Below are 26,998 nucleotides of genomic sequence, written 5' to 3'. Positions count from 1 at the left end.
GGAGAACTTTGTAGGTGATACAAAAACTTGATGGGATGCCAGGACAGGGATTTAAGGAGATGAGCAGAGACTGTTGTGGGAGAAAGTGAGATAATTCAAGCAGCAGAGTTTTGCATAGGAGAAAGTTGTGAAGCATGGAGGCCTGTTAGTAGTATGTTAAAATAACCTATAGGATAACAGTATACATTGGAGTTTTAGCAGTAGGTTGAGAGGGAAAAGGGAAGATCTTGGCAATATTACAGAGAAAGAGGCAACACATTTTACCCATAGCCGTGCATGTGAATGGAGATGGAATTGAAGAGCCAAATGTTACTCCTATGCAACATGTTTGATGACAAGATAGATGGTAGTACTGTTTACTGTGATGGAGAAAGGGGATAATATGAGCCCACTGTTAGACATTAAGTTTAAGGCAGTGGAGTGCCATCCATGAGCATATAGCCAGGAGACAACCCAAGAGTAGGGACTGGATTGCAGGAGTGAGAACAGGGGTGGATAGATTTGTGTGTGTATCATCCGCATAGAGATTATATCTAAGGCCAAAAGCATTGATGAAGTCACCAAATGATAGTATGTAGAGAGAAAGAGAGATCTCAGAACAGAGCCCTGATGTATACCCACAGACAGATCAATAGAAGACGAAGACATGTTAGCAACAGAGATGGAGAATGTGTGACAGGAAAGTTATGATGAAAACCAGGATAGAACTTTGTTACTGATACCAAGAGAGAGTTTAGAATATGAAGGAGGAGAGTGATTGAGAGCATCAAACGCAGCCGATAGATCAAGTAGGATTAGTAGGGAAAAACCTTGGGAATTAGCTTTAAGCACAGTCTGTAGAACGTGCTGTACGAAAGGCAGGTTGTAAAGGATCCAGGAGGGCATGTGATTTAAGAATGTTGACACTAGCAATTAGAAGGCAAACAGCATGAGGGATACAGAACGGTAGTTAGTAAGGCACATAGGGTGTAGTTTGTTTCTGACAAAAGGGTGACCGCTACAGGCTTAAAGTAAGAGGGCAAAAATCCAGAGAATAGGGAGAAATTGAAGATGTGGGTGAGAGTGGGGACTAAGAGATGCAGTAAGGTGTGAGGGGATACGATCTAGAGGGCATGTGGTAGAGGGAGAATAGAAGATGATTAGCTTCCAGCTCTGTAAGAGAAGAAAAGGAGTCAAGTGCAGAAGGAGATTTGGGTAGAAGGAGAGAAGGGGGAAGGGACAGAAGGAATCTCCTTTTGGGTGGCATCCACCTTGCCTCTGAAGTAGTCAAATGCTTGAGGAGAAGTGAAGGAAGGATGGCAAGTGGGAGGAGAAGGTCAGTGGAGGGAGTCAAATACAGAGAAAAAAAACAGCGTAAATTAAATTTGAGTGTTGATGAGTGTGGAAAAAAGTAGTGTATTTAGCCCTAGAGAGCAGCTTTATACAGGACAGGAGACATTTTTACTGTAGAAAAATCAAACAAAGTGTGAGATTTCCTCCGTAGGTATTAAGAACAGCGAGTGGAAGTGTGATGAGTGTGTTTGGGAATTTAGCCAAAGGTGTGGGTTAGAGGGATGAGTGTGTCAGAGCCTATAGGGGGCATATAGATAGGAGGATAGCATTGTAAGAGTTAATAAGATTGTTAGTTTAAGCAGAAAGAAAGAGAGAGAAGAGAGAAGAGAGGTTAGAGTAGATGTCAGAGGAGAGTTTAATTAAGCAGAGGCAAATCAGTGGGACAGGTAAGATGCGGTGAGGGGAATGACTGATTGTGACTGATGAGAGCAGAAGAGGTTATGTACAACTAGAGCCTTGTTAGTAAGAGTGGACATTCCAGAGGGCACAGGAGAAGGGAAGAGAAAAGTAAGGAAAGGAATGTGGATTACATTAGATAGGTTAACACTCTTAGTAGGGAGGCCTGATGTGTATATGAGCCGGTCCAAGATTATAAGAGATATCCCCCAACATCAGCGAGCATAGAAGGAGACACAGAGATAGGTGTAGAGAGAGACAGAGATAGGGATATGTAGAGAGAGAAGGGCGTCAAGAGAATGAGACAGATAGGCGTAGAGAGAGGAGACATAGAGAGAGGGGGCTTTGAGAGGGGGGCGTAGAGAATGAGGGAAGGTGGAAGAGAATAGGATGTGCAGGAGTGCATTTCATTGAGCAGTGCAGAAATAGCTGCAATAGAGGTCTGTACAAATGGTGCTTTGTGTAGACACATGCAAAGGTAGGGGAAGGAAAGTGTATAGAACATGTGGATAAAAGCAGGAGTGTGGAAGTTAGAGAAATTAGAAAAGTTTTACAGAGGAGTGAGGAAACAGTAAACAGAAAGAACAAGAGAGAGGTTACATTGGGATGACGTGCTGTGGTAGAGAGAAATGCTAGGAGAGAGCCTCCAGATATTAGAGGACATGAATTGAGAGAGCAAATGTATAAATCAAAACCGGAGGGGGAGGTATAGCACGAAAGCTTGCACAGCAGTTGATGAAGATTATAGTCTTAAAGTTGCGTGTACCTGTCAGGGCACTCAAGAAGGTCAATGCTCACAAGTGCAGAGTTCATGAAGAAATGCTGAATCCAGTTCCCCTCCAATTTAATTTTAATATAACTTTTTCATTCTTCATTACTGCAAAAAGCAAACAAAACAAAACCACATTGCATTACTATTTTCAAAATGGATTGAATGACATATTCAACAGTAACTGTGTGATGCCAATATTGCCTTCTCACTCGTAGGCCAGTACGGTCAGGTACCCAGTACTGATAAAACAATAAGTGCCCGTACTAAGTACCAATATGAATTATAAGGAAATGTAAAATCTCCAGGTCTCTCTCCATCTCTGCAACAGATATATGGATAAGCCCATATTAAGGCATCACGTGACCGGAGCCATCACTGACTGGGTATACGCAAAGATGCAGGGAGATGCAAAGAAAGGGAGGGAGACAGGGAGAAGATGGGAAACGGAGGGAGGCACTGATGGCAGGCCTCTCTCTTTCACTGGTGCATGCAAGGAGCTGGTCCCAACATCCACAAAGTGTGTGTGTATTATTGGTTGTGTTTTATGGCGGTAGGAGGATAGTGTGTATATTGTGTGTGTGTGTGGGAGTATTATATTGTGTGTAGGGTATTATAGTGTGTATATTATGTTGAGGTGCAGAGGAGAGTGTTAGATTGGGTATCTTGTGTTAGGGGGTATTGTGTATATTGTGTTTAAGACTATAATATTATTGGGGAGATTATTATTGAGGAGGTATTAAAGTGTGTATTGTGGGGAGTATTAGTGTATGTATTATTTGTGGGTGACAGATGCTGTGGGTAGGCCAAGAGTACGGGCCAGACTAAGGTGGAGACTTTCTGTACTCTGCATACAGGACTCTACATGCACTGCAGAGGTGAAATTCCCCCAACTCCAATTTGCTACACTCTCCAAGAGAGAATATTGTGATCAGAGGTGGAAGATGAGCAGGGTCACTGCCCAGGGAGTAGCCTGTCAGGGGGCATGGAAATCTCTTTTGGTGCGTATGTTGCCACGTGGCATTGATTGACCGGTCAATTAGCACTGCTTCCTATCACAGTGACATGATCCGGTGCTGTGATCGGTTGCAGCGCTGACCAAGGTGTGTTAGTGCAGCAATTTACAGGGAGGGAACAGAGGTTGTGGGTGACAGATGCTGGGGGTAGGCCAAGAGTACGGGCCAGAGCAAGGTGGAGATATTCTGTACTCTGCATGCCCATCCTGCATGCCCAGGACTCTGCATGCATGCCAGTGGCTGTGGGGTGTGTGTGTGTAGGTATGCCAAGTGTCAGTGTGCATAAGTAAGTGTGCTGTGTGTGTAAGTAAGTTTGCCTGTGTGGCAGGAGGTGTAGGGGGGTGGGGGGCGGGGGGCGGTTCAGCTGGAGGACTTTACCCAGCACAAAAGCACATAGATGCCTCTGATTATATCACCCCAAATGCTGATAATATCCTGCTGTAGATGCACTTTACAGAAGATGATACAGATGTCATCAGTGTTTGGTGGGTTCATTAAATCAATCCATCATATAATAGCCACACTGTGCATATGATGTACTGAATCAGTAACACCAATCACAGGAAGACATCTCCATGGTAGGGGTAGTGTTGAAGTTAACAAAATATGTCCAGCACTGTGGTGTGGAGCCCATACATAATAATTGTGCACATTACCAGAACAACATATTGTCAACTGCATGATCATTTTGCTGCTTGTAGTGTATACTCTTGTCCTGTGCAGTGTTGTAGTAGATCCGTCTCTTCGGTGTTCACTGCAATAAAAGTAAGACATTGCATTAATATTACAGAAGTTTGGGGGCTGAAATCCCACTATGCTAATGACAGTTTCCCTTTGCATAAGATTCTTGTGATTATATCTCAATGATGATCAATAACAACTACATCATAACACAGCTGCTCTATACAGAATATGTATTTGCCATCAATGGTCATGGAGGCAATATGTCACACAATGTACATATATAGCAAGGATTATTTCTTCCTCTGGTGTATTATGATGGGAGGGTGAGATTCTGCATTATCAGCATCAGTAAATCTGTAGGAAACTGAGTGATATTCTATTTTTTGATGCAATATTAGGGTAAAATAAAGCTTGCTGTATCTATAGCCATGCTCTACCCATGATGTGCTGAATCAATGACTGCAGAGCGATTTAGAGTGGTAAACATGACTTGAACTCATCTCTGAATAGAGGGTAGCACAGTAGTGCAGAGTAGAAGGTGAATGTATCTCAAATGGAAACCCTTAGCAGCTGTGTGGGGAGTAGACAGTACAGACTGACCAAGTAAATAGTAAAAAGTAGTAACTTCAACATTACTTGGTTTTGTTCTCCACTCCTGTTTTTCTGTTCTTTAAATCACTAATACTGATGCCATATGTAACCTGTACTGAGAGTTATATACTCTACTGGCCTAGATCAAATTAAATGATGCAAACAGGATCCCTCCCACTCAAGATTCATATGATTGCACCACCTCAACCTTTCATAGCAATAACATAGAACTGCAGCAGTGCGCTACTGCACATGTTCTTGTTATGAATGGTAGTAGATGTGGTCCTTGGGTCAGTACTTCATACTGTAGCCACACTCTATTCATGATGTATTGAATCAACAAAAATCTGCATGGTACAGATCACAGGAAGGGGTGGAGTAGAGGTGAATATGTCCAATGCGAAACCCTTAGCAGCCGGATTTTTTGGAGTCAATAAAACGACAAATACTAAATGAGAAATATACACATTGCTTATCTGTCTCTGTGTAGTCATTTTCCTCCTCTTCAACTGTCCTTCAATTTTCTATTTTGCAAGAAAATGAACACATGGCTTCAATATTCACTTCTGTTCTGCAGTCTTTCCTCTTGAAATAAAAAAGTTAAGCATTGCATTATTATTATTATAATTATTATTGACGATACATACAATGAACCTTGCTCCAAACCATGTGATACAAAGCAAATCCACCTCCCTCCCACAGCTGTGCTCCTTCTAGAGCTTCTACCACACAAGTTATTCATGTCAGTGAAACTGTACTGCAGTCCCGGTCTGCACACAATCTACTGAATCAATGACATCACACTGTGTCACACTATGTCATGCTAACGACAGGAAACAATCTTTGTATATATCTTTGTATATATAATAATAATAATAATAATAATAAAAAAAATAAGACAGGACAGACACTCCTACATTGCAATCAATAGAAAATAACTGGGACAGGCACTTCAAGGATGCATACGGTCCCGGATAAACTGTAGCTACCTATACACGTGTGCCTTGTCTCTAGACTCTGCATATATCTCTATTTATATACCACCCATTGTGTACTCAGCGCTTTACAAGAGAGACCAAAAAGTACAGGAAATTATTATACAATAAGTTCAACAAACAAAAACAGACAATAGGAAAGTAAATCCCTGTCCTGGGTAGTTTACAATCTAAGAGAAATGTAAGGAGACTTACAGAGAGACAACAGGTGGGGGAACAAGTGCAGTAGATGACAATGCTTGTCCTTAATGGTGGGTACTTGTAGTATAAAGCACTTCTTGGGAACAATAGTTAGTGACTGAATGAGTGACAGTAGCAACGAGTAAAAGCTATTGAAATGCTTCATTTAAGTTGTGAATTTTAAGGTTGATCTTAAATGTGGGTGGAAGAGGGTATGTTGGCATATACTGAGTGTGTGTGAGTTTCACAGGTAAATTGATGGGAAAGGGTTTCAGGCAAGAGAGCGAGTGCGCAGTAGAGGTGTAAGAAGTATAATGGAGACAGTTATTAGTAGAGCTTAGGAGACGAGGAAGGGCATAACGAGACCAAAGATGATATGTAGGAAGGAGCAGATGAATAGAGAATAGTGTTGGACTGGGTCCTCAACTATAAAAAAATGGGTAACGGGTACCCGGCCAAAATGAAAGGTTCTACCCGGTCGGGTACACGGTTTGGCACTTACCTTCCGGGTGGCGGTGACATCTAGGATCAGCAGCAGTCCTGTGACGGTGGCAGCATCTGTGGTGTCTTCAGCCGGCGGGGGAGCTGCAGGCTCACAGACACAGCTTACCTGCTTCGGTGCTGTGGAAGTGATTCCTGCAGCTCCCCCCGCCAGGTGAAGACACCTCTGATGCTGCCAACATCAGAGGACTGCTGCTGCTGATCCTAGATGTCTTAGGAAAGGTAAGTATAAAAGATTATTTCCAGCTGCCCTGACATTACCCGACGCCGGGTATTACCCGGCCAAGTCCGCTTCTCAGTGGCCGGTTTCGAGTAATGTCCGGGTAGCTGGAAATGTGTCGGGTAACGCCGGGTACTCGGTACACCACTAATAGAGAACCTTAACAAAAAGGTAAGGAGGAGAACTTTGTAGGTGATCTGAAACTTGATGGGAAGCAAGGAGAGGGATTTAAGGAGGAGGAGGAGATGAGCAGATACTGTTGTGGGAGAAAGGGAAATTATTCAAGCAGCAGAGTTTTGGATAGATTGCAAATGAGAAAGTTGTGAAGCAGGGAGCCCTGTTAGCAGTATGTTAACCCATACGATAAGGGCATGCATTGGCGTTTTAGCAGTAGATTGACAGAGAAAAGGGCAAATCTTGGAAATATTACAGAGAAGAATCGACAAACTTTAGCCAGTGTCGTGAATGAAGATGGAAAGGGAAGAGTCAAATGTTACTCCTAGGCAATGTGCTTTCATGACAGGATGATGGTAGTACTGTTTACTGCGATGGAGAAAGGTGATATTAGGCCAGATTTAGGGGGAAATATGAGGAGCTCAGTTTTAGACATTAGGTTTAAGGCAGAAGAGTGTCATCCATGGAGGATATAGCCAGGAGGCCACCCGAAACTAGGAACTAAATTGCAGGAGTGACGGTAGGGTGGATAGGTGTGTGTATCATCTGCATAGAGATGATATCAAGGGCCAAAATAGTTGATAAGGTCAACTAGTGATAGTATGTAGTGAGAGAGGTCCCAGAACAGAGTCCTGAGGTATACCAACAGACAAAACAACAGGAGACAAAGACACGTTAGCAACAGAGATGGAGAATGTGTGATGGAGAAGTATGATGAAAACCAGGATATAAGTTTGCTGCGGATACGAAGAAAGAGTTTAGAATATGAATGAGAAGAGTGATTGACAGTATCAAAAGCAGAAGAGAGATCAAGCAGGATTAGTAAGTAAAATGGACCTTGGGAATTTTCTTTATGTACATAATTGGTTACATTGGGAAAGGCAGATTGTGAAGGGCCCAGAGGAGCATGTGATTTAAGAATGTTGATCAAACGGGAGATCACAAGACGTTCTAGCAATTAGGAGGCAAATGGTAGGACGGATACAGGGCGATAGTTAGAAATTCACACAAGGTCAAGGTTATTTTTGAGAATAGGGGTGACCACTGCATGCTTAAAAGGAAGAGTTGAAAGAGCCAAAGGATATGGAGGAATTGAAGATGTGGGTGAGAGTGAGAATATAGGATTGAGAGGGCATGTGGTAGAGGAAGAAGAGAAGATCAGGTTCCAGCTTTGTGACAGGAGAAAAGGAGTCAAGAGTGCAATGAGATCTAGATAGAAATAGAGAGAGGGGGAAGGGAGAGAACGAATCTACTTGTGGATGGCATCCACCTTGCCTCAAGTGAGCAAAGGCTTGAGGAGAAATAAAGGATGGATGTTAAGTGGGAGGAGAAAGTCAGTGGTGGGACTCAAATACATAGAAGACAGTGTGAATGAAATTGGAGTGTTGATGAGTGAGGAAAAAGTAGTGTTTGACCTTAAAAAAAGGAGCAGAGTTTTACAGAACAGGACAAAGGTTTAGTGTAGAAAATCAGACTGTGAGATTTCCTCCATAGGTGTTAAGAGCAGCAGTGTGATGTGATGAAGTGTGATGAGAGCGTGCTTGTGAATTAAACCAATGCATGGGTTAGGCTGCGTCTATAGTAAGCACGCAACAGAAGGCAAAGTTAGCGCATGCCTGTCGCTCCAGCAATCCCCGCACTGAGGTTCGAGGCGACGGGGAAGCCCTGCATCGCTCGCACGCACTGTGGACGACCAAGCGTGTGCCCATGATAATCACGGCCTTAGAGGGATGAGTGTGTCAGAGCCTAGAAGGGGCATATAGATGATGGAGGAGGAGGGAGGAGGAGATGATAGCATTGTAAGAGTTAACAAGATAGTTAGTTTAAGCAGAAAGTGAGGAGAGGTTAGAGATAAGGGTAGATGTCAGAGGAGAGAGTTCAATTAAGCTGAGGTATCGAGTAGGACAGGGGTGAGGGGAATGAGAAGTGGTGGATGATGAGAGCAGAAGAGGTCATGTACAAATAGACCATGTTAGTCGTAGAGCAGACATTCCAGAGGGCACGTGAGAAGGGAAGAGTAAAGTGAGACAAGGAATGTGGATTACATTAGATGGGTTAATACGCTTAGCAGGGAGGTGGAGAGAGAGGCAAGAGGCAGAGGGTGGTGTAGGGGTAGAGGAAGAGATGTTGCATGTACCTTGTCAGAACATTAAAGAACGTCAATTCACACTGGTGCAGAGTTGATGATGAAATGCTGAATCCAGTTCACGTCCAATTCAATTTTAACAGAACTTTTTCATTCTTCATTACTGCAAAAAAAAAAGTAAAAAACAATGCATTACTATTTTCAAAATGGATTGAATTCCCCCACCAATGACTATGTGTTACCAATATATCCCTCTCAGTCCCACTGCAGCACATACTGTACCAGTGTGAAAGTAAGAAGGTACACAGTACCGGTAAAACAATACGTGCCGGTACTATGCACCATATGAATTATAAGGGGATGTAAATCTCCCAGTCTCTCTCCATATCCGCAACAGAGCGGGCTCCGGTCAGTGGCATGGATGCCCATATATGGGTATGCTCATATTTGGGCATCCCATGTCACTGACCGGAGCCGGCTCTGAGTATAGGGATATATGCGGAGACGCAGAGGTGCAAGGAAATGGGAGGAGGCACGGTGAGAAACAGGGAGAGACCACAGGAAGATAGAGGGCAACAACTTCCACAAGGTACTTGTATGGGTATAATTGTTTGTATTTTGTGCAGAGGGGGTAATTTCAGATAAAATACAATTCTCCACCCTCTACGAAACAATTCCACTTTGTTCAGTAAGCCAGAAAGTCTTGGTCCCATGTGGACTGAATTTAATGCAAATAAGGTCCTTAATACACAAGTAAAGAATAAAGTTACTTATTCTCTACTGTAAGAAGTGCCACATTGCCCACTATTTGGGTCCTGTGCCCAGATTGTGACCATGCATGGCAGAGGTGAGATTCCCCCAACTCCAATTTGCTACACTCTCCAAGAGAGATAATTGTGATCAGAGGTGGAACTAGGGGAGGGTGTGAGCAGGGTCACTGCCCAGGGAGTAACCTGACTGGGGGCACGGAAATCTCATTTAGTACATATGTTGCGGCACTGCATTGATTGACCGGTCAATCTGCACTGCTGCCTGTCACAGTGACATCCTGATCGGGCACTGTGATCAGCTATAGCACTGACCCAGGTGAGATAGTTCAGCACTTTACAAGGAGGGAACAGATGTTGTGGGTGACAGATGCTGGAGGTAGGCCAAGACTGTTGGCCAGAGTAACGTGGAGACTTACTGCACTCTGCATGCCCATCCTCTCCCTGACATCAGGGGAAGGAAGTGGCCCTGGGGTGTGTGTAGGTATGCCAGATGTCAGTGTATGCATAAGTAAGTATGCCTGTGTAGTGGGAGGTGTAGGGGCGTTAAGCTGGAGGACTTAAAACAGGCACAAAAGCACATAGATACCTCTGATTATACCGCACCAAATGCTGATAATATCATGCTGTAGCTGCACTTTACAGAAGATGATGCAGATGTCATCATTGGTTGGTGGGTTCATTAAATCAATCCATCATATCATAACCACACTGTGCATATGATGTACTGAATCAGTAACACCAGGAAGACATCTCCATGTTAGGAGTAGAGTTGAAGTTAACAGAATATGTCCAGCACTGTGGTGTGTAGCCCATAAATAATAATTGTGCACATTACCAGAACAACATACTGTCAACTGCAAGATCATTTTGCTGCTTGTAGCGTATGCTCATCCGGTACAGTGTTGTAGTAGATCCGTCTCTTCAGTGTTCACTGCAACAAAAGTAAGACATTGCATTAATATTACAGACGTTTGGGGGCTGAAATCTCACTTCGCTGCGGACAATTTCCCTTTGCATAAGATTCTTGTGATTATGTCAATGATGATCAATAACTGCATCATAACACAGCCGCTCTATACAGAAGATGTACTTGCTCTCATTGGTCATTGAGGTAATACGTCACACAATGTACAGATATAGCAAGGATTATTTCTCCCACTTGTGCATTATGGCATTATGATGGGAAATGTTGTGAGATTCTGCATTATCAGCATCACTGAATCTTTTGGAAATTAAGTGATATTCTATGTTTTAATGCAATATTATGGGTGATCAGCCGGTAAAATAATAATAGCTTGCTGTATCTGTAGCCATGCTCTACCCATGATGTGCTGAACCAATGACTGCAGAGAGATTCAGAGTGCTAAACATGACTGGAACGCATCTCTGAATAATGGGCAGCAAAGCAGTGCAGAATAGGAGGTGAAAGTATTTAAAATGGAAGATCCTTAGCAGCTGTGTGGAGAGTAGACAGTACAGACTGACCAAGTAAATGGTAAAAGGAGTAACTTCAACATTACTTGGCTTTGTTCTCCACATTGAAGCTTTCCTCCTCTTTAAATCACTAATACTGATGCCATGTGTAACCTGTACTGAGAGTTATATAATCTACTGGCCTAGATGAAACCATATGATGCAAACAGGATCCATCCCACTCCAGATTCATAGAATTGAACCACCTCAACCTTTCATAACAATCACATAGAACTGCAGCTGTGCGCTACTGCACATGTTCTTGTTATGAATGGTAGTAGATGTGGTCCTTGGGTCTTTACTTCATACTGTAGCCACCCTCTACTCATGATGTATTGAATCAACGAAAACTTGCATGGTTCAGATCACAGGAAGGGGTAGAGTAGAGATGAAAATATTCAATGTGAAACCCGTAGCAGCCGGATTGTGTGGAGTCAATAAAACGACAAATACTAAATGGTAAATGAGAAATATACACATTGCTTATCTGTCTCTGTGTAGTAATTTTCCTTCTCTTCAACTGTCCTTCAAATTTTCTCTTTTGCAAGAAAAGGAACACATGGCTTCAATATTCACTTCTGTTCTGCAGTCATCCCTCCTGAAATAAAAGTTAAGCATTGCATTGTTATTATGATAATACATACAATAAACCTTGCTCCAAACCATTTGATGCAAAGCAAATCCACCTCCCACCCACAGCTGTGCTCCTTCTAGAGCATGCATGTCAAACTCCAGTCCTCGAGGGTCCCAAACAGGCCAGGTTTTCAGTAGGGATATCCTGAAAACCTGGCCTGTTTGCTGCCCTCGAGGACTGGAGTTTGACATCCTTGTTCTTGAGCTTCTACCACGCAAGTCATCCATGTGAGTGACACTGTACTGCAGTCCTGGTCTGCACACAATCTACTGAATCAATGACATCACACTGTAAAGGCAATCTACAAGATGTATTAGTTGTCCACACTTCCGAAATGTTACTTTTATGTCCAAATCACTTATTCCCATGACCTGATATTTGTATTTGTTATTTATAGGATTGTCACAAAGAGTTGATGAGGTCACCAAATGATAGTATGTAGAGAGAAAGAGAGATCTCAGAACAGAGCCCTGATGTATACCCACAGACAGATCAATAGAAGACGAAGACATGTTAGCAACAGAGATGGAGAATGTGTGACAGGAAAGTTATGATGAAAACCAGGATAGAACTGTGTTACGGATACCAAGAGAGAGTTTAGAATATGAAGGAGGAGAGTGATTGAGAGCATCAAACGCAGCAGATAGATCAAGTAGGATTAGTAGGGAAAAGTGACCTTGGGAATTTGCTTTAAGCACAGTCTGTAGAACGAGCTGTACGAAAGGCAGGTTGTAAAGGATCCAGGAGGGAATGTGATTTAAGAATGTTGACATTCTAGCAATTAGGAGACAAACAGCAGGAGGGATACAGGGCGGTAGTTAGTAAGGCACATAGGGTGTAGGTTGTTTCTGAGAAAAGGGTGACCACTACAGGCTTAAAGTAAGAGGGTAAAGAGCCAGAGAATAGGGAGGAATTGAAGATGTGGGTGAGAGTGGGGACTAAGAGATGCAGTAAGGTGTGAGGGGATACGATCTAGAGGGCATGTGGTAGAGGGAGAAGAGAAGATGATTAGCTTCCAGCTCTGTAAGAGAAGAAAAGGAGTCAAATGCAGAAGGAGAATTAGGTAGAAGGAGAGAAGGGGGAAGGGACAGAAGGAATCTCCTTGTGGGTGGCATCCACCTTGCCTCTGAAGTAGTCAAATGCTTGAGGAGAAGTGAAGGAAGGATGGCAAGTGTGAGGAGAAGGTTAGTGGAGGGAGTCAAATACAGGGAAAAAAAGACAGCGTAAATTAAATTTGAGTGTTGATGAATGTGAAAAAAAAGTAGTGTGGTTTGGCCCCAGAGAGCAGCTTTATACAGGACTGGAGACATTTTTACTGTAGAAAAATCAAATATCAATTGTGTGATTTCCTTCATAGGCATTAAGAACAGCGAGTGGAAGTGTGATGAACATGTTTGGGAATTTAGCCAAGGGTGTGGGCTAGAGGGACAAGTGTGTCAGAGCCTAGAGGGGGCATATAGATAGGAGGATAGCATTGTAAGAGTTAATAAGATTGTTAGTTTAAGCGGAAAGAGAGAGAGAGCAGAGAGGTTAGAGTAGATGTCAGAGGAGAGTTTAATTAAGCAGAGGCAAATCAGTGGGACAGGTAAGATGGGGTGAGGGGAATGACTGATTGTGAATGATGAGAGCAGAAGAGGTCATGTACAACTAGAGCCTTGTTAGTCAGAGAACGGACATTCCAGATGGCATAGGAGAAGGGAAGAGAAAAGTAAGGAAAGGAATGTGGATTACATTAGATAGGTTAACACTCTTAGCAGGGAGGCAGAGGCAGGGAGGCCCGATGTGTATATGAGCAGGTTCAAGATTATAAGAGATATCCCACACATCAGCAAACATAGAAGGAGACACAGAGATAGGTGTAGAGAGAGACAGAGATAGCTCTATGTAGAGAGAGAGGGACGTAGAGAGAATGAGACAGATAGGCGCAGAGAGAGGGGGCGCAGAGAGAGGAGGCGCCAAAAGAGGGGGCGCAGAGAGAGGGGGCACAGAGAATAGGATATTAAAGAGTGCTTTTCATTGAGCAGTGCAGAAATAGCTGCAATAGAGGTCTGTACAAATGGTGCAGTGTGTAGACACATGCAAAGGTAGGGGAAGGAAAGAGGAGAACATGTGGATAAAAGCAGGAGTGTGGAAGTTAGAGAAATTAGAAAAGTTTAACAGAGGAGTGAGGAAACAGCAAGCAGAAAGAACAAGAGAGAGGTTACATTGGGATGACGTTCTGTGGTAAAGAGAAAATGCTAGGAGAGAGCTTTCAAATATTAGAGGACATGAATTGAGGCAGCAAATGTATAAATCAAAACCTGAGGGGGAGGTATAGCACGAAAGCTTGCACAGCAGATTATAGTCTTAATGTTGCGTGTACCTGTCAGGGTATTCAAGAAGTTAAATTCTCACAAGTGCAGAGTTCATGATGAAATGCTGAATCTAGTCCCCCTCCAATTTAATTTTAATATAACTTTTCCATTCTTCATTACTGCAAAAAGCAAACAAAACAAAACCACATTGCATTACTATTTTCAAAATGGATTGAATGGCATATTCAACAGTGACTGTGTGATGCCAATATTCCCCACTCACTCGTAGTGAAGCACATATTGTACTAGTGTTGAAAGTAGGCCGGTAGAGTCAGGTACGCAGTACTGATAAAACAATAAGTGCCCGTCGTAAGTACCAGCTCCGCAACAGTGCGGGCATCACATTAGTGACGTGGATGAACATATATGGATAAGCCCATATTAAGGCATCACGTGACCAGAGCCGTCACTGACTGGGTATACGTAAAGACGCAGGGAGATGCAAGGAAAGGGAGGGAGAGAGACAGGGAGAAGATGTGAAACGGAGGAAGGCACGGATGGAGGGAGTTCTTCCGAGCTTCTGCGGGCCTCTCTCTTTCACTGGTGCATGCCGGGAGCTGGTCCCAACATCCACAAAGTGTGTGTGTATTATTGGTTGTATTTTATGGGGGTAGGAGGGTAGTGTGTATATTGTGTGTGTGGGAGTATTATATTGTGTGTAGAGGTGCAGAGGAGAGTACTAGATTGTGTATCTTGTGTAAGGGTGTTGTGTATATTGTGTTTGGAGCTATAATATTATTGGGGAGATTAGTATTGAGGAGGTATTATAGTGTGTATTGTGGGGAGTATTAGTGTGTGTATTGTTTGTGGGTGACAGATGCTGGGGGTATGCAGCAATCCCTGCACTGAGGTCCGAGGCGGCTCTGCATCGCTCGCACGCACTGTGGACGACCAAGCATGTGCCCATGATAATCATGGCCTTAGAGGGATGAGTGTGTCAGAGCCTAGAAGGGGTATATATATAATGGAGGAGGGAGGAGGAAGGAGGAGGAGGGAGGAGGAGATGATAGCATTGTAAAAGTTAACAAGATAGTTAGTTTAAGCAGAAAGTGAGGAGAGGTTAGAGATAAGGGTAGATGTCAGAGGAGAGAGTTCAATTAAGCTGAGGTATCGAGTAGGACAGGGGTGAGGGGAATGAGAGGTGGTGGATGAGAGCAGAAGAGGTCATGTACAAATAGACCTTGTTAGTCAGAGAGCAGTCATTCCAGAGGGCACGTGAGAAGTGAAGAGTAAAGTGAGACATGGAATGTGGATTACATTAGATGGGTTAATACGCTTAGCAGGGAGGTGGAGAGAGAGAGGCAAGAGGCAGAGAGTGGTGCAGGGGTTGAGGAAGAGATGTTGCATGTACCTTATCAGAACATTAAAGAACATCAATTCACACTGGTGCAGAGTTGATGATGAATCCAGTTCACCTCCAATTCAATTTTAACAGAAATGTTTCATTCTTCATTACTGAAAAAAAAGAAAAGTAAAAAACATTTCATTACTATTTTCAAAATGGATTGAATTCCCCCAACAATGACTATGTGTTACCAATATATCCCTCTCAGTCCCACTGCAGCATATACTGTACCAGTGTGAAAGTAGGAAGGTACACAGTACCGGTAAAACAATACGTGCCGGTACTATGCACCATATGAATTATAAGGGGATGTAAATCTCCCAGTCTCTCTCCATATCCGCAACAGAGCGGGCTCCGGTCAGTGGCATGGATGCCCATATATGGGTATGCTCATATTTGGGCATCCCATGTCACTGACCGGAGCCGGCTCTGAGTATAGGGATATATGCGGAGACGCAGAGGTGCAAGGAAATGGGAGGAGGCACGGTGAGAAACAGGGAGAGACCACAGGAAGATAGAGGGCAACAACTTCCACAAGGTACTTGTATGGGTATAATTGTTTGTATTTTGTGCAGAGGGGGTAATTTCAGATAAAATACAATTCTCCACCCTCTACGAAACAATTCCACTTTGTTCAGTAAGCCAGAAAGTCTTGGTCCCATGTGGACTGAATTTAATGCAAATAAGGTCCTTAATACACAAGTAAAGAATAAAGTTACTTATTCTCTACTGTAAGAAGTGCCACATTGCCCACTATTTGGGTCCTGTGCCCAGATTGTGACCATGCATGGCAGAGGTGAGATTCCCCCAACTCCAATTTGCTACACTCTCCAAGAGAGATAATTGTGATCAGAGGTGGAACTAGGGGAGGGTGTGAGCAGGGTCACTGCCCAGGGAGTAACCTGACTGGGGGCACGGAAATCTCATTTAGTGCATATGTTGCGGCACTGCATTGATTGACCGGTCAATCTGCACTGCTGCCTGTCACAGTGACATCCTGATCGGGCACTGTGATCAGCTATAGCACTGACCCAGGTGAGATAGTTCAGCACTTTACAAGGAGGGAACAGATGTTGTGGGTGACAGATGCTGGAGGTAGGCCAAGACTGTTGGCCAGAGTAACGTGGAGACTTACTGCACTCTGCATGCCCATCCTCTCCCTGACATCAGGGGAAGGAAGTGGCCCTGGGGTGTGTGTAGGTATGCCAGATGTCAGTGTATGCATAAGTAAGTATGCCTGTGTAGTGGGAGGTGTAGGGGCGTTAAGCTGGAGGACTTAAAACAGGCACAAAAGCACATAGATACCTCTGATTATACCGCACCAAATGCTGATAATATCATGCTGTAGCTGCACTTTACAGAAGATGATGCAGATGTCATCATTGGTTGGTGGGTTCATTAAATCAATCCATCATATCATAACCACACTGTGCATATGATGTACTGAATCAGTAACACCAGGAAGACATCTCCATGTTAGGAGTAGAGTTGAAGTTAACAGAATATGTCCAGCACTGTGGTGTGTAGCCCATAAATAATAATTGTGCACATTACCAGAACAACATACTGTCAACTGCAAGATCATTTTGCTGCTTGTAGCGTATGCTCATCCTGTACAGTGTTGTAGTAGATCCGTCTCTTCAGTGTTCACTGCAACAAAAGTAAGACATTGCATTAATATTACAGACGTTTGGGGGCTGAAATCTCACTTCGCTGCGGACAATTTCCCTTTGCATAAGATTCTTGTGATTATGTCAATGATGATCAATAACTGCATCATAACACAGCCGCTCTATACAGAAGATGTACTTGCTCTCAATGGTCATGGAGGTAATACGTCACACAATGTACAGATATAGCAAGGATTATTTCTCCCACTGGTGCATTATGGCATTATGATGGGAAATGTTGTGAGATTGTGCATTATCAGCATCACTGAATCTTTTGGAAATTAAGTGATATTCTATGTTTTAATGCAATATTATGGATGATCAGCCGGTAAAATAATAATAGCTTGCTGTATCTGTAGCCATGCTCTACCCATGATGTGCTGAACCAATGACTGCAGAGAGATTCAGAGTGGTAAACATGACTGGAACGCATCTCTGAATAATGGGCAGCAAAGCAGTGCAGAATAGGAGGTGAAAGTATTTAAAATGGAAGATCCTTAGCAGCTGTGTGGGGAGTACACAGTACAGACTGACCAAGTAAATGGTAAAAGGAGTAACTTCAACATTACTTGGCTTTGTTCTCCACATTGAAGCTTTCCTCCTCTTTAAATCACTAATACTGATGCCATGTGTAACCTGTACTGAGAGTTATATAATCTACTGGCCTAGATGAAACCATATGATGCAAACAGGATCCATCCCACTCCAGATTCATAGAATTGAACCACCTTAACCTTTCATAACAATCACATAGAACTGCAGCTGTGCGCTACTGCACATGTTCTTGTTATGAATGGTAGTAGATGTGGTCCTTGGGTCTTTACTTCATACTGTAGCCACCCTCTACTCATGATGTATTGAATCAACGAAAACTTGCATGGTTCAGATCACAGGAAGGGGTAGAGTAGAGATGAAAATATTCAATGTGAAACCCGTAGCAGCCGGATTGTGTGGAGTCAATAAAACGACAAATACTAAATGGTAAATGAGAAATATACACATTGCTTATCTGTCTCTGTGTAGTAATTTTCCTTCTCTTCAACTGTCCTTCAAATTTTCTCTTTTGCAAGAAAAGGAACACATGGCTTCAATATTCACTTCTGTTCTGCAGTCATCCCTCCTGAAATAAAAGTTAAGCATTGCATTGTTATTATGATAATACATACAATAAACCTTGCTCCAAACCATTTGATGCAAAGCAAATCCACCTCCCACCCACAGCTGTGCTCCTTCTAGAGCATGCATGTCAAACTCCAGTCCTCGAGGGTCCCAAACAGGCCAGGTTTTCAGTAGGGATATCCTGAAAACCTGGCCTGTTTGCTGCCCTCGAGGACTGGAGTTTGACATCCTTGTTCTTGAGCTTCTACCACGCAAGTCATCCATGTGAGTGACACTGTACTGCAGTCCTGGTCTGCACACAATCTACTGAATCAATGACATCACACTGTAAAGGCAATCTACAAGATGTATTAGTTGTCCACACTTCCGAAATGTTACTTTTATGTCCAAATCACTTATTCCCATGACCTGATATTTGTATTTGTTATTTATAGGATTGTCACAAAGAGTTGATGAGGTCACCAAATGATAGTATGTAGAGAGAAAGAGAGATCTCAGAACAGAGCCCTGATGTATACCCACAGACAGATCAATAGAAGACGAAGACATGTTAGCAACAGAGATGGAGAATGTGTGACAGGAAAGTTATGATGAAAACCAGGATAGAACTGTGTTACGGATACCAAGAGAGAGTTTAGAATATGAAGGAGGAGAGTGATTGAGAGCATCAAACGCAGCAGATAGATCAAGTAGGATTAGTAGGGAAAAGTGACCTTGGGAATTTGCTTTAAGCACAGTCTGTAGAACGAGCTGTACGAAAGGCAGGTTGTAAAGGATCCAGGAGGGAATGTGATTTAAGAATGTTGACATTCTAGCAATTAGGAGACAAACAGCAGGAGGGATACAGGGCGGTAGTTAGTAAGGCACATAGGGTGTAGGTTGTTTCTGAGAAAAGGGTGACCACTACAGGCTTAAAGTAAGAGGGTAAAGAGCCAGAGAATAGGGAGGAATTGAAGATGTGGGTGAGAGTGGGGACTAAGAGATGCAGTAAGGTGTGAGGGGATACGATCTAGAGGGCATGTGGTAGAGGGAGAAGAGAAGATGATTAGCTTCCAGCTCTGTAAGAGAAGAAAAGGAGTCAAATGCAGAAGGAGAATTAGGTAGAAGGAGAGAAGGGGGAAGGGACAGAAGGAATCTCCTTGTGGGTGGCATCCACCTTGCCTCTGAAGTAGTCAAATGCTTGAGGAGAAGTGAAGGAAGGATGGCAAGTGTGAGGAGAAGGTTAGTGGAGGGAGTCAAATACAGGGAAAAAAAGACAGCGTAAATTAAATTTGAGTGTTGATGAATGTGAAAAAAAAGTAGTGTGGTTTGGCCCCAGAGAGCAGCTTTATACAGGACTGGAGACATTTTTACTGTAGAAAAATCAAATATCAATTGTGTGATTTCCTTCATAGGCATTAAGAACAGCGAGTGGAAGTGTGATGAACATGTTTGGGAATTTAGCCAAGGGTGTGGGCTAGAGGGACAAGTGTGTCAGAGCCTAGAGGGGGCATATAGATAGGAGGATAGCATTGTAAGAGTTAATAAGATTGTTAGTTTAAGCGGAAAGAGAGAGAGAGCAGAGAGGTTAGAGTAGATGTCAGAGGAGAGTTTAATTAAGCAGAGGCAAATCAGTGGGACAGGTAAGATGGGGTGAGGGGAATGACTGATTGTGAATGATGAGAGCAGAAGAGGTCATGTACAACTAGAGCCTTGTTAGTCAGAGAACGGACATTCCAGATGGCATAGGAGAAGGGAAGAGAAAAGTAAGGAAAGGAATGTGGATTACATTAGATAGGTTAACACTCTTAGCAGGGAGGCAGAGGCAGGGAGGCCCGATGTGTATATGAGCAGGTTCAAGATTATAAGAGATATCCCACACATCAGCAAACATAGAAGGAGACACAGAGATAGGTGTAGAGAGAGACAGAGATAGCTCTATGTAGAGAGAGAGGGACGTAGAGAGAATGAGACAGATAGGCGCAGAGAGAGGGGGCGCAGAGAGAGGAGGCGCCAAAAGAGGGGGCGCAGAGAGAGGGGGCACAGAGAATAGGATATTAAAGAGTGCTTTTCATTGAGCAGTGCAGAAATAGCTGCAATAGAGGTCTGTACAAATGGTGCAGTGTGTAGACACATGCAAAGGTAGGGGAAGGAAAGAGGAGAACATGTGGATAAAAGCAGGAGTGTGGAAGTTAGAGAAATTAGAAAAGTTTAACAGAGGAGTGAGGAAACAGCAAGCAGAAAGAACAAGAGAGAGGTTACATTGGGATGACGTTCTGTGGTAAAGAGAAAATGCTAGGAGAGAGCTTTCAAATATTAGAGGACATGAATTGAGGCAGCAAATGTATAAATCAAAACCTGAGGGGGAGGTATAGCACGAAAGCTTGCACAGCAGATTATAGTCTTAATGTTGCGTGTACCTGTCAGGGTATTCAAGAAGTTAAATTCTCACAAGTGCAGAGTTCATGATGAAATGCTGAATCTAGTCCCCCTCCAATTTAATTTTAATATAACTTTTCCATTCTTCATTACTGCAAAAAGCAAACAAAACAAAACCACATTGCATTACTATTTTCAAAATGGATTGAATGGCATATTCAACAGTGACTGTGTGATGCCAATATTCCCCACTCACTCGTAGTGAAGCACATATTGTACTAGTGTTGAAAGTAGGCCGGTAGAGTCAGGTACGCAGTACTGATAAAACAATAAGTGCCCGTCGTAAGTACCAGCTCCGCAACAGTGCGGGCATCACATTAGTGACGTGGATGAACATATATGGATAAGCCCATATTAAGGCATCACGTGACCAGAGCCGTCACTGACTGGGTATACGTAAAGACGCAGGGAGATGCAAGGAAAGGGAGGGAGAGAGACAGGGAGAAGATGTGAAACGGAGGAAGGCACGGATGGAGGGAGTTCTTCCGAGCTTCTGCGGGCCTCTCTCTTTCACTGGTGCATGCCGGGAGCTGGTCCCAACATCCACAAAGTGTGTGTGTATTATTGGTTGTATTTTATGGGGGTAGGAGGGTAGTGTGTATATTGTGTGTGTGGGAGTATTATATTGTGTGTAGAGGTGCAGAGGAGAGTACTAGATTGTGTATCTTGTGTAAGGGTGTTGTGTATATTGTGTTTGGAGCTATAATATTATTGGGGAGATTAGTATTGAGGAGGTATTATAGTGTGTATTGTGGGGAGTATTAGTGTGTGTATTGTTTGTGGGTGACAGATGCTGGGGGTATGCAGCAATCCCTGCACTGAGGTCCGAGGCGGCTCTGCATCGCTCGCACGCACTGTGGACGACCAAGCATGTGCCCATGATAATCATGGCCTTAGAGGGATGAGTGTGTCAGAGCCTAGAAGGGGTATATATATAATGGAGGAGGGAGGAGGAAGGAGGAGGAGGGAGGAGGAGATGATAGCATTGTAAAAGTTAACAAGATAGTTAGTTTAAGCAGAAAGTGAGGAGAGGTTAGAGATAAGGGTAGATGTCAGAGGAGAGAGTTCAATTAAGCTGAGGTATCGAGTAGGACAGGGGTGAGGGGAATGAGAGGTGGTGGATGAGAGCAGAAGAGGTCATGTACAAATAGACCTTGTTAGTCAGAGAGCAGTCATTCCAGAGGGCACGTGAGAAGTGAAGAGTAAAGTGAGACATGGAATGTGGATTACATTAGATGGGTTAATACGCTTAGCAGGGAGGTGGAGAGAGAGAGGCAAGAGGCAGAGAGTGGTGCAGGGGTTGAGGAAGAGATGTTGCATGTACCTTATCAGAACATTAAAGAACATCAATTCACACTGGTGCAGAGTTGATGATGAATCCAGTTCACCTCCAATTCAATTTTAACAGAAATGTTTCATTCTTCATTACTGAAAAAAAAGAAAAGTAAAAAACATTTCATTACTATTTTCAAAATGGATTGAATTCCCCCAACAATGACTATGTGTTACCAATATATCCCTCTCAGTCCCACTGCAGCATATACTGTACCAGTGTGAAAGTAGGAAGGTACACAGTACCGGTAAAACAATACGTGCCGGTACTATGCACCATATGAATTATAAGGGGATGTAAATCTCCCAGTCTCTCTCCATATCCGCAACAGAGCGGGCTCCGGTCAGTGGCATGGATGCCCATATATGGGTATGCTCATATTTGGGCATCCCATGTCACTGACCGGAGCCGGCTCTGAGTATAGGGATATATGCGGAGACGCAGAGGTGCAAGGAAATGGGAGGAGGCACGGTGAGAAACAGGGAGAGACCACAGGAAGATAGAGGGCAACAACTTCCACAAGGTACTTGTATGGGTATAATTGTTTGTATTTTGTGCAGAGGGGGTAATTTCAGATAAAATACAATTCTCCACCCTCTACGAAACAATTCCACTTTGTTCAGTAAGCCAGAAAGTCTTGGTCCCATGTGGACTGAATTTAATGCAAATAAGGTCCTTAATACACAAGTAAAGAATAAAGTTACTTATTCTCTACTGTAAGAAGTGCCACATTGCCCACTATTTGGGTCCTGTGCCCAGATTGTGACCATGCATGGCAGAGGTGAGATTCCCCCAACTCCAATTTGCTACACTCTCCAAGAGAGATAATTGTGATCAGAGGTGGAACTAGGGGAGGGTGTGAGCAGGGTCACTGCCCAGGGAGTAACCTGACTGGGGGCACGGAAATCTCATTTAGTGCATATGTTGCGGCACTGCATTGATTGACCGGTCAATCTGCACTGCTGCCTGTCACAGTGACATCCTGATCGGGCACTGTGATCAGCTATAGCACTGACCCAGGTGAGATAGTTCAGCACTTTACAAGGAGGGAACAGATGTTGTGGGTGACAGATGCTGGAGGTAGGCCAAGACTGTTGGCCAGAGTAACGTGGAGACTTACTGCACTCTGCATGCCCATCCTCTCCCTGACATCAGGGGAAGGAAGTGGCCCTGGGGTGTGTGTAGGTATGCCAGATGTCAGTGTATGCATAAGTAAGTATGCCTGTGTAGTGGGAGGTGTAGGGGCGTTAAGCTGGAGGACTTAAAACAGGCACAAAAGCACATAGATACCTCTGATTATACCGCACCAAATGCTGATAATATCATGCTGTAGCTGCACTTTACAGAAGATGATGCAGATGTCATCATTGGTTGGTGGGTTCATTAAATCAATCCATCATATCATAACCACACTGTGCATATGATGTACTGAATCAGTAACACCAGGAAGACATCTCCATGTTAGGAGTAGAGTTGAAGTTAACAGAATATGTCCAGCACTGTGGTGTGTAGCCCATAAATAATAATTGTGCACATTACCAGAACAACATACTGTCAACTGCAAGATCATTTTGCTGCTTGTAGCGTATGCTCATCCTGTACAGTGTTGTAGTAGATCCGTCTCTTCAGTGTTCACTGCAACAAAAGTAAGACATTGCATTAATATTACAGACGTTTGGGGGCTGAAATCTCACTTCGCTGCGGACAATTTCCCTTTGCATAAGATTCTTGTGATTATGTCAATGATGATCAATAACTGCATCATAACACAGCCGCTCTATACAGAAGATGTACTTGCTCTCAATGGTCATGGAGGTAATACGTCACACAATGTACAGATATAGCAAGGATTATTTCTCCCACTGGTGCATTATGGCATTATGATGGGAAATGTTGTGAGATTGTGCATTATCAGCATCACTGAATCTTTTGGAAATTAAGTGATATTCTATGTTTTAATGCAATATTATGGATGATCAGCCGGTAAAATAATAATAGCTTGCTGTATCTGTAGCCATGCTCTACCCATGATGTGCTGAACCAATGACTGCAGAGAGATTCAGAGTGGTAAACATGACTGGAACGCATCTCTGAATAATGGGCAGCAAAGCAGTGCAGAATAGGAGGTGAAAGTATTTAAAATGGAAGATCCTTAGCAGCTGTGTGGGGAGTACACAGTACAGACTGACCAAGTAAATGGTAAAAGGAGTAACTTCAACATTACTTGGCTTTGTTCTCCACATTGAAGCTTTCCTCCTCTTTAAATCACTAATACTGATGCCATGTGTAACCTGTACTGAGAGTTATATAATCTACTGGCCTAGATGAAACCATATGATGCAAACAGGATCCATCCCACTCCAGATTCATAGAATTGAACCACCTCAACCTTTCATAACAATCACATAGAACTGCAGCTGTGCGCTACTGCACATGTTCTTGTTATGAATGGTAGTAGATGTGGTCCTTGGGTCTTTACTTCATACTGTAGCCACCCTCTACTCATGATGTATTGAATCAACGAAAACTTGCATGGTTCAGATCACAGGAAGGGGTAGAGTAGAGATGAAAATATTCAATGTGAAACCCGTAGCAGCCGGATTGTGTGGAGTCAATAAAACGACAAATACTAAATGGTAAATGAGAAATATACACATTGCTTATCTGTCTCTGTGTAGTAATTTTCCTTCTCTTCAACTGTCCTTCAAATTTTCTCTTTTGCAAGAAAAGGAACACATGGCTTCAATATTCACTTCTGTTCTGCAGTCATCCCTCCTGAAATAAAAGTTAAGCATTGCATTGTTATTATGATAATACATACAATAAACCTTGCTCCAAACCATTTGATGCAAAGCAAATCCACCTCCCACCCACAGCTGTGCTCCTTCTAGAGCATGCATGTCAAACTCCAGTCCTCGAGGGTCCCAAACAGGCCAGGTTTTCAGTAGGGATATCCTGAAAACCTGGCCTGTTTGCTGCCCTCGAGGACTGGAGTTTGACATCCTTGTTCTTGAGCTTCTACCACGCAAGTCATCCATGTGAGTGACACTGTACTGCAGTCCTGGTCTGCACACAATCTACTGAATCAATGACATCACACTGTAAAGGCAATCTACAAGATGTATTAGTTGTCCACACTTCCGAAATGTTACTTTTATGTCCAAATCACTTATTCCCATGACCTGATATTTGTATTTGTTATTTATAGGATTGTCACAAAGAGTTGATGAGGTCACCAAATGATAGTATGTAGAGAGAAAGAGAGATCTCAGAACAGAGCCCTGATGTATACCCACAGACAGATCAATAGAAGACGAAGACATGTTAGCAACAGAGATGGAGAATGTGTGACAGGAAAGTTATGATGAAAACCAGGATAGAACTGTGTTACGGATACCAAGAGAGAGTTTAGAATATGAAGGAGGAGAGTGATTGAGAGCATCAAACGCAGCAGATAGATCAAGTAGGATTAGTAGGGAAAAGTGACCTTGGGAATTTGCTTTAAGCACAGTCTGTAGAACGAGCTGTACGAAAGGCAGGTTGTAAAGGATCCAGGAGGGAATGTGATTTAAGAATGTTGACATTCTAGCAATTAGGAGACAAACAGCAGGAGGGATACAGGGCGGTAGTTAGTAAGGCACATAGGGTGTAGGTTGTTTCTGAGAAAAGGGTGACCACTACAGGCTTAAAGTAAGAGGGTAAAGAGCCAGAGAATAGGGAGGAATTGAAGATGTGGGTGAGAGTGGGGACTAAGAGATGCAGTAAGGTGTGAGGGGATACGATCTAGAGGGCATGTGGTAGAGGGAGAAGAGAAGATGATTAGCTTCCAGCTCTGTAAGAGAAGAAAAGGAGTCAAATGCAGAAGGAGAATTAGGTAGAAGGAGAGAAGGGGGAAGGGACAGAAGGAATCTCCTTGTGGGTGGCATCCACCTTGCCTCTGAAGTAGTCAAATGCTTGAGGAGAAGTGAAGGAAGGATGGCAAGTGTGAGGAGAAGGTTAGTGGAGGGAGTCAAATACAGGGAAAAAAAGACAGCATAAATTAAATTTGAGTGTTGATGAATGTGAAAAAAAAGTAGTGTGGTTTGGCCCCAGAGAGCAGCTTTATACAGGACTGGAGACATTTTTACTGTAGAAAAATCAAATATCAATTGTGTGATTTCCTTCATAGGCATTAAGAACAGCGAGTGGAAGTGTGATGAACATGTTTGGGAATTTAGCCAAGGGTGTGGGCTAGAGGGACAAGTGTGTCAGAGCCTAGAGGGGGCATATAGATAGGAGGATAGCATTGTAAGAGTTAATAAGATTGTTAGTTTAAGCGGAAAGAGAGAGAGAGCAGAGAGGTTAGAGTAGATGTCAGAGGAGAGTTTAATTAAGCAGAGGCAAATCAGTGGGACAGGTAAGATGGGGTGAGGGGAATGACTGATTGTGAATGATGAGAGCAGAAGAGGTCATGTACAACTAGAGCCTTGTTAGTCAGAGAACGGACATTCCAGATGGCATAGGAGAAGGGAAGAGAAAAGTAAGGAAAGGAATGTGGATTACATTAGATAGGTTAACACTCTTAGCAGGGAGGCAGAGGCAGGGAGGCCCGATGTGTATATGAGCAGGTTCAAGATTATAAGAGATATCCCACACATCAGCAAACATAGAAGGAGACACAGAGATAGGTGTAGAGAGAGACAGAGATAGCTCTATGTAGAGAGAGAGGGACGTAGAGAGAATGAGACAGATAGGCGCAGAGAGAGGGGGCGCAGAGAGAGGAGGCGCCAAAAGAGGGGGCGCAGAGAGAGGGGGCACAGAGAATAGGATATTAAAGAGTGCTTTTCATTGAGCAGTGCAGAAATAGCTGCAATAGAGGTCTGTACAAATGGTGCAGTGTGTAGACACATGCAAAGGTAGGGGAAGGAAAGAGGAGAACATGTGGATAAAAGCAGGAGT

The 26,998-nt window shown here is 43.3% G+C and overlaps 1 long non-coding RNA gene across 10 annotated transcripts in view; it reads right to left on the bottom strand.

Annotated features, from left to right (window-relative positions):
* Nucleotides 1-2,499: 2,499 nt before the first annotated feature.
* The window catches only part of LOC142476737 (uncharacterized), a 48,429-nt gene continuing 23,930 nt past the window's right edge, over nt 2,500-26,998 (bottom strand). For 6 of the 10 annotated variants that reach the window (XR_012791944.1, XR_012791945.1, XR_012791951.1 and 3 more), the window contains 14 exons: nt 24,716-24,835; nt 23,600-23,695; nt 22,052-22,155; nt 20,709-20,819; nt 18,191-18,310; nt 17,075-17,170; nt 15,527-15,630; nt 14,184-14,294; nt 11,666-11,785; nt 10,550-10,645; nt 8,996-9,107; nt 5,254-5,373; nt 4,170-4,267; nt 2,500-2,605 (listed from right to left, as the gene is read on the bottom strand). This is a non-coding gene — a long non-coding RNA (uncharacterized LOC142476737). The remainder of the gene's footprint in view (nt 2,606-4,169; nt 4,268-5,253; nt 5,374-8,995; nt 9,108-10,549; nt 10,646-11,665; nt 11,786-14,183; nt 14,295-15,526; nt 15,631-17,074; nt 17,171-18,190; nt 18,311-20,708; nt 20,820-22,051; nt 22,156-23,599; nt 23,696-24,715; nt 24,836-26,998) is intronic. The other 4 variants (XR_012791952.1, XR_012791953.1, XR_012791946.1 and 1 more) reach the window with 4 other exon arrangements.

Source organism: Ascaphus truei, unplaced genomic scaffold, assembly GCF_040206685.1.
Source record: "Ascaphus truei isolate aAscTru1 unplaced genomic scaffold, aAscTru1.hap1 HAP1_SCAFFOLD_1674, whole genome shotgun sequence".
Classification (NCBI taxonomy): domain Eukaryota; kingdom Metazoa; phylum Chordata; class Amphibia; order Anura; family Ascaphidae; genus Ascaphus; species Ascaphus truei.
This window is presented reverse-complemented; position numbering and strand designations above follow the sequence as displayed.